This window comes from Etheostoma spectabile, chromosome 16, assembly GCF_008692095.1.
Source record: "Etheostoma spectabile isolate EspeVRDwgs_2016 chromosome 16, UIUC_Espe_1.0, whole genome shotgun sequence".
Lineage (NCBI taxonomy): Eukaryota > Metazoa > Chordata > Actinopteri > Perciformes > Percidae > Etheostoma > Etheostoma spectabile.
In genome coordinates, this window is record NC_045748.1 from 2,429,924 (window position 1) to 2,444,540 (window position 14,617).

General features: G+C 42.5%; 1 long non-coding RNA gene across 1 annotated transcript in view; it reads right to left on the reverse strand.

Moving 5' to 3' along the window:
* Positions 1 to 10,455: 10,455 nt before the first annotated feature.
* The window catches only part of LOC116704565 (uncharacterized), an 8,407-nt gene continuing 4,245 nt past the window's right edge, over positions 10,456 to 14,617 (reverse strand). The window contains exon 3 of the long non-coding RNA XR_004335716.1: positions 10,456 to 10,480. This is a non-coding gene — a long non-coding RNA (uncharacterized LOC116704565). The remainder of the gene's footprint in view (positions 10,481 to 14,617) is intronic.

A 14,617-nucleotide genomic window follows, 5' to 3' on the forward strand; every position in this document is an offset into this window, starting at 1 on the left:
ATGGGAAATTCTCTGAACGAAGGACTCAATCCTTGGAGGAATTTGGAGGATCCTCAACATTGAGGATGTCCACATACGTCCTTCAACGGATGTGGATGACGTAGAATCCTCCAAATTCTGGCTTTGTGAGGACCCTTCCTTGAGAAATGGCTGTTTCTTAATCACTTCAAACATATTGTTGGCATTCCTGTACTGAAATTTGTTGATGGCAGCCCAACATCTTAAAACGTATAGGAAGGCCCTCCGTAATGCCAGAGCAGCTTACTACTCGTCATTAATAGAGGAAAATAGGAACAACCCCAGGTTTCTTTTCAGCACTGTAGCCAGGCTAACAGAAGGTCACAGCTCTACTGAGCCAAGTATTCCCATATCTCTTAGTAGTAACGACTTTATGGGTTCTTCAAGATAAACAATAACAAATGTTAACTGGCACTGACTATCTCTAAACTCAGGAACCTTAGAAACCAGATACATGTTTAGACTGCTGGCTTCAATTGATCTTTATCAATTTAATTCAATATTTCTCATCTAAGCCAGGGGTTCTCAACCTTTGCAAGCTGGGCCCCCCCAAAGCTGGTTCATTGTGTTGGGGGCCCTAGTGCCCAACGCCCCACACAAACCACGACGATAGCTAGATAGATAGATAGATAGATAGATAGATAGATAGATAGATAGATAATAGATAGATAGATGATGTAGGCATATTTTAGGCCACATTATATTATAATTTATTATCCTCAGCAGTAGCGTAGGTATGTCATTATCATACTAGGTATTTGTATAATTGCAGTAGTACCAGACTTCTAATGTGAGCTTGCAGATATTAGTATTATTAGTAGTAGTTTATTATTAGTATTATAGTATATATAGAGTAGTAGGCCTATCATCATTACTAGGCTAGCTTATATTTATAGGTTACATGCTTTAGTTATATTGTTATTACATTCATCACATCATCATCATCATATCAGTAGGCTATTCTTATTACTAGGCTATTGCTATAATTGGGAATTGGCACCAGACATGATATTAATTTATGCTTTATTATTGTTATTATCACTAGGTCAATAGTAGGCATCATCTGCATTTGTAAAGAAGCTTGCAGGTGGTGATATTAATGTGAGACCTGAGCCTGCTTTGCCTGTAAAGATCCTCAACTTGGCTAATGTTGATAAACATAGCCTCAATCATCCGATTTGTGCCACGATTACGGTATTTGTTTTTTTAAAGTTTTTTTCCGTTTTTTCTCCCTTATTAGAGAGGGACAGTGATGTGTGAAAGGAGGAGAGGGGGGGTGAAAGGACAGATGTGTGAAAGGGAGAGGAGGGGGGGAAGTGGACATGCAGCAAATGGGCCACAGGCCGGATTCAACGGGTCCGCTGCGTGAGGAGCAAGACTCTGCACATGGGCACAGCTCTACCCACTGAGCTGTTGGGTGCCCGGTATTTAGTTTTGAGTGCCGTCATTTTGAGAATCCTGCCTCACACAAATATGTTGACGCGAAGGAAGGAGAATCTTCAAGGCGAATCCCAGAGTTCAGGTATTCCTGCATCAATGAGCCAGAAGGAGAAAGAGGGCAGGAGCTAAAGAGTTCCTTCAGTCGAATGTCACTTTCAGCTACTATATCATATCAATGATAGTTTGCTGTGCACACAAACGATCTCGAACCCACGCAAAGATCGAAAATCCTCTTTAAAGTACGTGGCAAATTTTTTAAAATAGTTTGATCACCAACGGTAGATGTACATAAAATCATCCGACGCTTTCTCGTGAAGACGCGACACATCGTTGTAAAACTCGTCTTACGGCGCTCAGTTGCATCGTCTCTGACTCGCGGCGACGGGGAAGACCTGCTGGCCCGGTCCGGTTCCGACTGGAAGTTTCAGGGTGGAAAAGTGCGATGCTGTAGTTGCCGGTATTATATGAGCTGAACGGTTTTCCGCTTGGTTAAAGCTCGGGCGGGGGGTGTCAGATCCAGGACCCCGTAGAGGTCCAGAGCTGACTGTTCAGATCCCAGGACCCGTAGAGGTCCCGCCGCTGACATGTTAGCAAGGCCACATAGCCACACTTCTTCTTCCATACAGTCAGTTTGAAACGATGCGACGAGTATTTGGCCCTTTTGCTGCAGTAGAGTCCATTAAGGGCTGGCGTCGACCTCCATCTTGATTAGTTCTTTTTTAATTAATATCGAGTTTAGAGAATTCTTAGCGCTGTGATGTCGGCGGACTCGCTGCTGTCATTTTGACTTTGAATTTCGCGGGGATTGCGCTACAACGTAGTGGTGTAAGGACGTCGCTACGCAAAGGGACAGTAATTCTCGATTTTAATTGTAGTGTTGATATATAACGGAGACGATTACTGGCTAACACATTAAGTACAAAGGCACGGCAGCGTGTGCCTTTTGATGTACATGTTAAAGAATACAGGCGAAGTGGCGCAGCGCGGAGGGGTGTGCGTCTTCTCTGCTCTGATGCAGGCTGTGCCTGCGCGAGGCGAGCTACTGACTGACTGTGAGTGCTTTTGGACGGGAGAGGGGCTCACGGCATCTCCCGTGGTTGAGCACAGTAGGCCTAACTGCAGAGGGATTCGTGTTTCGAGTCTACAAAACAATACAAAACCCAAAAACACCATTAAAAGTCGCTAGATTTTTAGCTTTTGGAAAAAAAAAGAAAAAAAAAAATATTATTTTTTTTTCAGTTTTCCCCCCCCATCCTGTCTACTCGCGCCCCCCGGGAGAGAGTCGCGCCCCCGGGGGGGCGCGCCCCACCGGTTGAGAAACCACTGATCTAAGCCATCAACCTGCCTTTGGATCCCATCTCGATAGGCTACTTAAAGAAGTTTTACCTTAGTCAACACTTTGCTACTGGATATAACCAATTTGTCTTTATTAACAGGCTATGTACACAGCACTTTAAAGTTGCTGTAATTAAACTCTTCTGAAAAAGCCAAACCTTGATCAGATGTTTGTGCCAACTAAGACCTAAATCCAACCTTCCATTTCTCTCTAAGATTCTTGAGAGACAGTCGTCAAACAACTGTGCGACTTTCTGCATAGCAACAGCTTATTTGAGGATTTCAGTCAGGTTTAAAGTTCATAGCACAGAGACAGCACTTGTGAAAATTACTAATGACCTCCTAATTGCATCAGACAAAGGACTTATCTCTGTACTTGTGTATTAGATCTTAGCGCTGCATTTAATACGTTGACCATTATATATTATTACAGAGATTGGAACCTTTAATTGGCATTAATGGACTGCTCTAAGCTGGTTTAAGTCTTATTTATCAGATCGATCTCAGTTTGTTCTGTTAACGATGAATCCTCTGTGCACGCCAAGGTTAGTCATGGAGTCCCACAAGGATCTGTGCTCGGTCCACTCCTGTTCACTTTATATATGCTTCCTTTAGGCAGTATATTAGGAAAAACCATAAACTTTCATGTTATGCAGATGATTCTCAGTTATATCTGTCAATCAAGCGGATGAAACTTACAGTTAGCTAAACTCAACGTGCCTTCATGATATTAAAACCTGGATGACTGAATTTTTAATGTTAACCAGATAAAACTGAAGTTATTGCTCTCGGACCCAAGCACCTCCGTGACGCATTATCCAAAGATATAGTTACTCTGGATGGCATCACCCTGGCCCCGCCACTGTGAAGATCTTGGAGTATCTTTGATCAGGACATGTCCTTTAATTCCCACTTAAAAAAAATTTCAGGATCGCTTTTTTTACTACGTAATATTGCAAAAATCAGGAATATCCTTCTAAAAATTATGCAGAGAAATAGTCCATGCATTTGTTACTTCTAGGTTGGATTACTGCAATTCTTTGTTACAGGCTGCTCGGAAAAGCTGATCCAGAATGCTGCGCACGTATTCTGACGGGTACCAGGAAAAGAGATCGCTTTCTCCTGTTTAGCTCTCTGCATTGGCTTCCTGAAAATTTAGAATAGGATTTAAAATCCTTCTTCTCACCTACAAAGCTCTTCATGGTCAGGCTCCATCTTATCTAAAGAGCTCATAGTACCTTACAACCCTGCGAGAGCAAATCCGCCCCAGAATGCAGGGTTACTGGTGGTTCCTAGAGTCTCTAAAAGTAGAACGGGACCAGAGCGTTCAGTATCAAGGCAAGGCAAGGCAAGGCAAGCTTATTTGTATAGCACATTCAGCAACAAGGCAATTAAAAGTGCTTTACACAAAATCAGTGAACAGATAAACACAAAGTAAAAACAGTTAAAAATCACAAGCATTAAAAACCGGTTAAAACACATGATAGACAGTTAAAAACAAAGAGAAACATAAAACACAAGAATAAAATTTACAGTGCCAGCATAAGAAATTAAAGAAATGATTAGTCATTTAAAGAAAGGCAGCATCAAATAGAAGGTCTCAGCCTTGATTTAAAAAGAACTGAGAGTAGCACGGATCTACAGGTTTTGGGGTTTATTCCAGATATGAGGAGCAAGAAACTGAACAGCGCTTCACCTGTTAGTTCTGACTCTGGGGACAGAAAGCAGACCTGGCCCAGATGACCTGAGAGGTCTGGGTGGTCATAGTGTAGTAGCAGATCAGCAATATATTTTGGACCTAAACCGTTTTTAAGGATTAAACTAGCAAGAGACTTTGAAATCAATTCTTTGAGACACAGGAAGGCCTGTAAAGATCAGAACTGGAGTGAGTGACCAGTCTTTGGTCTTAGTGAGGACTCGAGCAGCAGCGTTCTGAATCAGCTGCAGCTGTTGATTGATTTTTTAGGGAGACCTGTAAAGACCACGTTACAGTAGTCAAGTCTACTGAAGATAAAGGCATGGACAAGTTTTTCCAAATCCTGTTGACCATAAGTCCTTAACCCTTGATATATTCTTAAGGTGGATAGTAGGCTGACTTTGTATTGTCTTAATGTGGCTGTTAAAGTTCAGGTCTGAGTCCATGACTACACCAAGATTTGGCTTGTTGTTGTTTTAAACATTGTTGTTTGAAGCTGAGCGCAGACTTAATCGTCCTCTCTTGCTCCAAAAACAAACCACTCAGTTTTTCCTTCATTTAATTTCAAGAAGTTCTGGCACATCCAGGCGTTAATTTGTTCGATGCAATTAGTCAGTTTTTGTATTGGACTATAGTCCCTGGCGATAAGGGTATGTAAATTGTGTGTCGTTGCATAACTATGCGTAACTTATTTTGTTTTTCTCCATAATCTGAGCCAGTGGAAGCATGTAGATGTAAACAGAAGAGGCCCAGAATGGAGCCTTGCGGACTCCGCACGGCATATTGTACGCTCAGATGCATAATACCTATAGACACAAAGTAATCCTATTTTTAGGGAGGATTCAAACCAGTTTAGTACTGAGCCAGAAAGGCCAACGCAGTTTCCATCGGGTAGTAGTATATCGTGGGCGACCGTGTCAAATGCAGCACTGAGATCAAGTAATACTAGTTGAATTTTGCCATTATCTGTGTTAAGGTGGATGTCGATTAAAGACTTTGACAAGAGCCGTTCAGTGCTGTGGTGTGTCGGAAACCCGACTGGAAAGGTATCAAAACTGTTGCTAGTGACAACGAAATGGTTGAGTTGTTGAAAGACTATTTTCAATGATTTTACTTAAAAACGGAAGGTTTGATATTGGCCTATAGTGCTCATTAGTGACTTGTCTAGGTTGTTCTTTTTTAAGAGTGGCTTGATTACTGCAGTTTTAGGGCCTGTGGAAAGATACCTGAAAGAAGCAGATGTGTTCACAATCTGTAGAAGATCAGAGTCAAACAATTGGAAACATTTTTGAAAAGTCACGTTGGTAGAACATCAAGGCAACAGGTCGAGGTTTCAGATGTTGAATAAGGTCCTCCAGGTTGTATGGTTGATCGTGTGAAATTCTGTCATATTGGAACTATTTTTGCTTGAACACTGTGACAGCACATATCCTGGACTTGATATGGAGGCATGACTGTTTGTCTAATCTTTTGAATTTTGTCTTTGAAGAAGGAGGCAAAGTCATTGCAGCTTGGTAGATAAAAGTTCAGATGCTACTTGTCTTGGAGGGTTTGTTAACCTATCCACAGTAGCAAAACAAAGCCGGGAATTATTATTGTTTCTAGAGATAATACAGAGAAAAAGGACCTTCTTGCATTCTCAGTTCCAAAATATAAATGCGAAGTCTCTTTATAGGAGTTATAATGGACCCGGAGATTTGTTTTTCGCACCTTCGTTCAGCTTTCCTACACTCTCTTTTTCTGTTCTCACCAGTAGGACATTTCTCCATGGAGATTCTTTCTACAAGATACAACTTTGACCTTAGTGGGAGCAATGGCATCAATAACATTTGTGATTTTACAGTTGAAATTATCTACAAGCTCACTGACTGATAGCCCAGAGAGGGTGGTGTGGAGGAGAAAAGCTGTATAAATGTGTCACTGGTGTTTTCAGTGATATACCGTTTTCTGATTATCTTTGTTTGGACACTTTGGGCACAGAGATGTGCCGTTAAAGAAAACACAGGAATGATCTGAGAGAGCAACGTCAGTCACCACAACCTTGGAAATGTTCAACCTTTGGAGACAATCAAGTCCAGAGTGTGCCCTATTGTGGGTGGGCTCCGTCACATGCTGAGTCAGTCCATAGTTCTCAAAAACACAACACAGCTCTTTTGTCCCCCTGCCTGGGGGCTGTCAACATGAATGTTAAAATCACCGCAATGATTACACAATCAAAGTTAATGCAGATAAAGACAGCAGTTCAGTGAAGTCATCAATGAAGGTGCACAATATTTAGGTGGCGCTGTAGATATTTAGAAACATCGCTTGAGGGGAAGATCTTAATTGAAGAGCAACATATTCACAAAAGAAACAAAATTTCCATAACATATTTGCGTACAGTGGAATGAGTCATTAAACAAATGGCGACTCCACCTCCTTCTTATTCACTCTATTTCACTCATAAAACTGAAGTTAGGGGGACTGACTCGATTGAGAACAGCAGCGCTGTTATTATGGTTTAACCAGGTTTCAGTTAAAAACATAAAATTAGATTGGGTTAGTAATAAAATCATTGATTAAAAATGATTTTCCTGCCAAAGACTGACGTTTAGTAAGGCTAGTGTTAGTGTGTTTTATTTGGGACAGGCTGTAGCTGACGAGGAATGGATGCCAAATTGCTAAGTTTGCAGTTAAGTGCTTATCACCTTCTTTTCCTATACCTATCACAACAGAAATTGAGAAGAATTGAATCCACAGGGCCGGGCTGTCTTGAAAAGAGTCATTAGTATCACTAGTCCTGCAGCCAAGGCCCGGCACATATCAGATAGTGCTTGCGATTTGCACCACAAGCGTCCTTATCAGATGGGGGGAAGGAGTTTTCTGACATCATGGTAGTGGGTTGGCGTTTTACTTTTGCCCGGGGTTGAGCCATGGGGGGTAGGAAGGGGTGCATAATTGATGGGGGAAATAAGGGAAAGGTGTGTGGAGGACATCAGTAGAGACAGCGAATGAATCCTCAGAAGGTTCGGGGTTGGGAAGGTTTGAGGGGGCTGGACGGGTGAAAGGGGAGTGGAGGTTTCGTGTCTCTGCCTCTCTGGTTCTCCCATGGTCAAATCTTTGCACAGGCGGGGGCGTGCTGGATCACTGCCGCACTTTGTTGGTCTTCCTTTGTTTTGTGACCTTGGCAGAGGGAGCAGATGTGTAGCGCAGAAAGTAAAGCAGATTAGAGGTGAACAGCTTTACTCTGGCTTGGAAGGGAAAGTCATCTGCTTTAAAAAGATGTCTGCGCTCCCGAAAATGTTTAAATTGTCAATGAACTTCAGAGAGTGGACGGTAATTCAGTTGAAAGCCATTTGTTTAGTCCCACAGTCGGCGAATCTCTCATCTCCTCTTCGACGACGGTATAGGACCACTGATAACACATTTGCGCTTAGGGGGGTGCTGTGTCAAGCAGTTCCCTAAAGTCCAGTTTCAGCAATTCAGACTGTTGCTTTACAACATCATTGACCCTATAGCAGAAAAATGTTCTTCACAGTTGGGTGTGCTGCACGATATCTGGGATTTTTGGGTCAAGTCAGACACCATGTCTTTGGGAAAACATAGTATTTTGGTGTTTTACTGTTTTTAAATCTTTTACAGCAGAGTCACACACATCAGGGTGAGGCCCAGTTGTTAGCTTTTACTTTTTGAATTGCTCTCAGTCCTACCCTGCTGTGTGGTGATGAGACGCAGTCCCGGTCATCAGATGACTGTCCGCGTCTTGCAGCAGAGAGGAGCAAATCTGTTATCCAGTTGCAAACCAGGTTGTGGGGGGGCATTTTGTTGCTTATTTTCCCTTTGCAGCTGTCCACGGCTGTGTCCTATAGGTACAGGGGTTGAAGAGGCGCTCTGCCCAGATGATAATGCAGGCCAGCCGGTCAATCACAAATGTCAGGGCGCTGTGCCCGGCCGTTAGTCGTCCTCCCATTTCCAGGAAAATGATTTACTCTTAGGCTTCGCACCAGACAAGTTCCAGGGAGGACCGCCACGTGTGATTTATACCAGTTCCACCCTCCTGTTTCTTTGTAGTCTGTTGGTGCTAATGCCGTGTGTAGCTATACTTCTGTCCATTGTTATGGGTCCATGGTAAAGTGGTGTCATTTCCACAAGATCCGTTAACTTCCACGTTCACTTCTAGAAGGTGAACCTTGGTTTCCAGAAGTGCAATCTTCTGAAGGAGTTTGTAGTAGTCTTCTACGGAGAAAGGAGGCATCTTGCTGCTAATTAGCTTTAGCTACAATCACTGTAGGACAGGCTTGAGCTATTGGTAGGCCACGCTCACGCAGAAAAATTTTAAAATATGGCAATAGCCTACTATGTCTACAAAAAATGTATAGTCCAGTGTTTTTGAAGTGTCCAAGAGCCGCTGCTCATAGTTTCTCAGAGGAAAAGCACGATTATCAGCAAAAATATGCAAGCAGAAGCAGGAGCAAGCAGCAAAGCGTCTGCACTGTAAGAAGCAGGAAGCACAAGCATCAGGCTCCTCTCCTGTGGAACCAGGTTCCAGTTTGGGTCGGGAGGCAGACACCGTCTCCCCATTTAAGAGTAGGCTTAAGACTTTCCTTTTTGATCAAGCGGGGACTTATTTTGATACACTGAGCTCCTCTCTCTCTATCTTTCCATCTTTCATTTATGTGCATCCATGTCCAGAATGCTTGTTACTACCTAGCTCTGGGAGTCATTCCCCGGAGTCCTTATGTTCTTTTTTCCCCAGCAGTTCTTGGATCAGAGAGGCTCCAAATCAGGGTAGCAGCTGTCGCCTTGGTCCCGCTCCATGTTCTGTGATGCCATGTTCAACTGACACGCAGTGCCCTGCTACGTCTGCTACGTCCTGCTGTGCCTTGTAATGCGCGCACAGCGTCTGCATGCCATGAACTACTAACAAGAACTGCTACAAACTATTTTTCTATTTTTGTTATTGCCACTCTTCATTCTAACCCCAACGACCGTCGACCACCGCCTACCAGAGCCTGGGTCTGACCGAGGTTTCTGCCTAAAAGGAGTTTTTCCTCGCCACTGTCGCACTGTTGCTTGCTCTGGAGGAGACTACTAGAACTGTGGGTCCTTGTAAATTCTGAATAGTGGGTCTATCTGTAAAGTGCTTGAGATATATAGGTTTGAAATTGATACTATAAATAAAATTGAATTGAATTGAAATTGAATTGAACATAAAAGTTAAAAGGTATCTTGGTAATTACTAATACATTGGCCGATAAGTAACAATAGGTGAAAAAAAACAGAGGAGGGGGATGTTTTTTGATCATGCACAACAAAACATGGTAGCCCAATGGTTAGCACTGTGGCCTCACGGCAAGAAGGTTCTGGGTTTGAATCCTGGTCGTTCTGGGCCTTTCTGTGTGGATATTGTATGTTCTCCTCATGTTGAGTGGGTTTCCTCCGGTTGCTCCAGTTTCCCCCACCATCAAAAAACATGTAGATTAGGTTTTGCTTTGTAAAGGTTAGCAACTAGCAACCGCCGCTCAGATTTTATCACACTATAGACTCTTCATTTTAATTCAATTCAATTCAATTTTATTTATAGTATCAATTCATAACAAGAGTTATCTCAAGACACTATACAGATAGACCACACTCCAGAATTTACAAGGACCCAACAGTTCTAGTAGTCTCCTCCAGAGCAAGCAACAGTGCGACAGCGTTTTACTTGGTTTAAAACACTTCCATTGGTGATATGGTCTATTGGGGAAGTAGCATTGATAACTTTGAGGGAGGGGATACATTTTGTCCTCACCGGGGATAAAAATTATTCAGCACAGGCAGGGATCCTACGCACCCCCCCCCTGGAAAATCACACCCTGGGTATAGTTGCAATGAGATAAAATCAGCCAATACAATATATTGCCTCCGTATTTACTGATTTACCCATTTAGTCACGTATTCATTTTCTTCCCAAGTAAATTACTAAATGACTTATTCACACACACACACACACACACACACACACACACACTCACGCACTATTAACTTACAGTCAAGTCATAAGGTCAGACAGAAAAGTATTTCCAGGTAGGCCTAGACCAGATGTCAAGCCAGCAGAGAAAGAGAGGGATTTCAATGTCACAGAGAGTTTACGGAGTTGCACCCCAAAAGTGGATTTTCATGTTTGTTTGGGGACTTTGCAGTAATGTTATATAAAGAAAATAGGAAACTTCTGAGTGCTTCTTCAAAGGTTACTTTTCACTGCATAGTGATAGTGTGTTAATGGACACCAGCTTGGGCTGCGGGGAGCGATGTTGTGTTTGTAAGACACAATATGACTGGAGAGAAAGCTATCTTAGGTTAAGCCACTGCTATATTCATCATCATTTTGGTCAAAAATAGCAGTCCCAAGGTTGGCAAGGCAAGACAGCAGCCTATACTGTAGAATTACAAGAGAGAAATAAAGAGAAATAATTATCAGTGCAGCTTGGATAGTCATCTGAAAAAGGTGTACACACGTTGCTTGCTGGCCTGCTTACAAACAATGAAAACATATTCTTATCCATTTCTTGTTGATATGCTAAGCATGCTATGTTTAGGCACAGCTGACATCCTTTGGGGGTCTCCTCAATATCTCCTTTTGCAACAACACTGAAAATGATGTTGAAGTTGCCTATAATGGAAACACAGCCCGAAACAGCACAGCATACAAATGTGTGCATACTCACTGCAGCTTTGCTTTGGCGTTTTTTAATATAAATATGTTATGCCAGTGGAGGACACATGCAGATCAAAGACTATCTGTAACCGGGGGAAAATGGGAATGTAGTTGACAAAGGTGTGGGTGACAAAAGAAAAAAATAGAAACAGAATAGTTGACCCACAACAGGTTAAAGAGATGCCAATAATGAACCACAATCAATACAATCTCCTACATATATGTGAAACTACTTCCCAACATCAACTGCCTTGACTCTAATTTCCAACTGATCTCATGAAATGGCATATGTATGACACGCCAACTCATATGCCATTATTGGTGTGTTATCAAGACACATATTTGCTTTTTAGTGTGTAATATGGCCTCCATTGACTTACATTCCCCTGCGATTGCGTGTGAACACCGTAGCAAGTAGTATGAAAGGGCGGAAATCCGCGTAGGGAGAGTGGTCGGGGTGGTGGATGAGTAAAACACAGGACTTTCACCCAGGAGGCCGGGGATTGTGTCCCATGTGTCACGGTTCCTAAACTCAACCCCGTTCCTCTTTTCCTAAACTCAACCGTCATTCTTTTAGTAAATCCAACCTTATAGTTGTTTTTCTAAACTCACCCGGTAATTCTTTTCCTAAACCTAACCTGTGTGGCGTGTATTTTTACATTTTGCCGTATACAGCGGAGACATACCCAATTTCAATTCAATTTTATTTATAGTATCAATTCATAACAAGAGTTATCTCGAGACACTTTACAGAATTTACAAGGACCCAACAGTTCTAGTAGTCTCCTCCAGAGCAAGCAACAGTGCGACAGTGGCGAGGAAAAACTCCCTTTTAGGAAGAAACCTCGGACAGACCCAGGCTCTTGGTAGGCGGTGTCTGACGGGCCAGTTGGGGTTAGAATGAAGAGTGGCAATAACAGTCATAAAAAAATAGTAGTTTGTAGTAGTTCTTTGTGGTAGTTCATGGCATAGCAGGGCACTGTGCGGCATTACAAGGCACAGCAGGACGTAGCTGGGCACAGCAGAGCGTACTAGGACGTGGCAGGGCACAGCAGAGCGTACTAGGACGTGGCAGGGCACAGCAGAGCGTAGCAGGATGGAACAGAGCATCGCAGAACGTGTAGCGGGACCATGGCGACAGCTGCTACCCTGATTTCGGAACCTCCCTGATCCAAGGAAACATGCTGGGGGAAAAAGAACATAAGGACTCCGGGGAATGACTCCCCAGAGATAGGTTAGTAACAAGCATTTCTGGGACATGGATGCACACAAATGGAAAGATAGAAAGATAGATGAGCTCAGCGTGTCAAAGGAAGTCCCCAGCTGTCTAAAACTATTACAGCCTAACTTAGAGAGACAGGGTAAAGAGAGGAGCCTGGTCAGGCTAGAACGCTCCCCAACCGGATCGGGCTGTATCGCCCGGCCTCCCTATAGTTTTATCACATCATTGATTATTGATATTGATTATATGATACGCGTGAATAGTTCAAAATGCGTTCAGATAACACGCCACTTGGCTTAAAAAAGTGTACGTGTATGTTTACGAAAAGTCATGATATCACGTTGCTAATTTATATCAGACAAAAAGGGAGCTATTTACTCATGATTTGTAAATATTCCATTCTAATTGGTTTAGCACTAAACAATTAAAATGCTTTGGGCTTTTTGGTTTTGTGGATGCTAGATCGGGCTCAATGGACGGGACTATGTCAACGCAGGCATACTGAGCAGGTTTCGCAACTTAGACTTTAGCTAGGCTTGGGCGACATGATGAGATTATATAACACGATATCGGCTGGTACCGATGATGGTCCTCATGCCTGTTGGGAATTTTGCACTATATCCAGTCTCTCTTTTTCTCATGCTTTCTCTATTTAACCGCATTTGACGCCGTCTTCATAGCCATAACGCCAGCAGGAAATATGTCCGCTCTTGTTAGCAAGAACATGCAAATGTGTTGATTCGGTTATTGCCATTAATGAGAAGAAAAATGTGATGAAGTGCCACATTGGCTACCCTACAAGCTAGAAAACCTTCTGGATGCTGAGACCCCACCACATGCAGTTGTTGCAAAAAAACAACAACACGCTTTTAGCCCCTGGCTTTCAGACGGACTGAGTCTGCCACAGGTTATGGTACCTAATCTCTGTATGGAGCTAAGTGTTTCAGCACACTGGACCTACAGAGGACAGCAGGGACAACAAGGCAGCTGTTGAGACTTCCTTTATTTTGTGTAGTTTCAAGACTATGGAGTTTGGTCTTAAGAATACCAGAGCAATGTTCCAAAGGTTGATGGAGAAGGTCCTCTGGGCTTGTTATAAGGTCCCCTTAATTTTCGCTCGATAATCACTGGGCTTTTTGCTGACAACATCAGGCTATTTTGTGTTTCGATACAGCCATCCTCTTGCAGGATGAAGACAGGCTTGCAGTTCAGTGTTTCAACCTTTGTTTGTCTTTTACAGTGTTTTCCAGACATACGGATGACTACCCAGGGAAAGCACAAGACCAGTTTGCTTAATTTGAAGTGGCCATTGTAAAGAGAGGTGAAACACCACACAGACATGGCCATTTGGAACAAAACTGTCAAATAGAAATAAGAAGCGCAAAACTTACCAGCTGAAATCATGAAATGAAAATGAAAAAATTAAATATTGCAACAAAAGAATATTTATATTTGTACATCTGGACCATTGATCATTGGACGATGTTTTTTATATTTGAGTATCCTTGCTCTAAACTGTATGAACATCACATTAATAACACATCACATAAATAAGTGTTGCTAACAATAGTACACCATTCATTCATAGCATACTTTAAAGTTGCTTTCTAGGACAACATGCACAAATGATTTCATTTATTTTTTTTTCATTTCAACAATGTTTTTCAGGTTATTTTTACTCACGGGCACATGTGGAGCCTGAAAGCTGTGCAGCATTCATTTCCACATTCCACTTATTCCATAGACAATGGGACAATACCCAATCATCATCTAGGTTGTTTGTTTCCATGACTACCATCTCCTAATAATTGACCCTATTAAGAATAGTTGCACAGTGTCACTTTGAACCGTGTAAAATTTAGACCTCTCCTGGTTTTCTGCTTAGCTCTGACAGAGCTGTGGTGCTGACACACAGTGGGGGGAGGAGGTGTGGTGCTGGCATGGGGGAACAGCGTGGTTTCTGCCTGTAGACTTGTTGTGGACCGGATTGTTGATTGCAGACAGAGGTTACATAAATGATCTTAAAACCACCCACGTAATGCAGTATGTAAGCAGTAGAAGTTGAATGAATCTTCTGCTTCTGTCAATGTACTATATCCACTTAACAGGATGTTAAAAAACAACATTTTAAACAACATTAACATTTAAATACACAGTTGACGGCCAATAGTGCAGACACTTTTCTTCTATACAGCAGCTTCACTTAAGGGGGTAAGTGTGTGTGTGT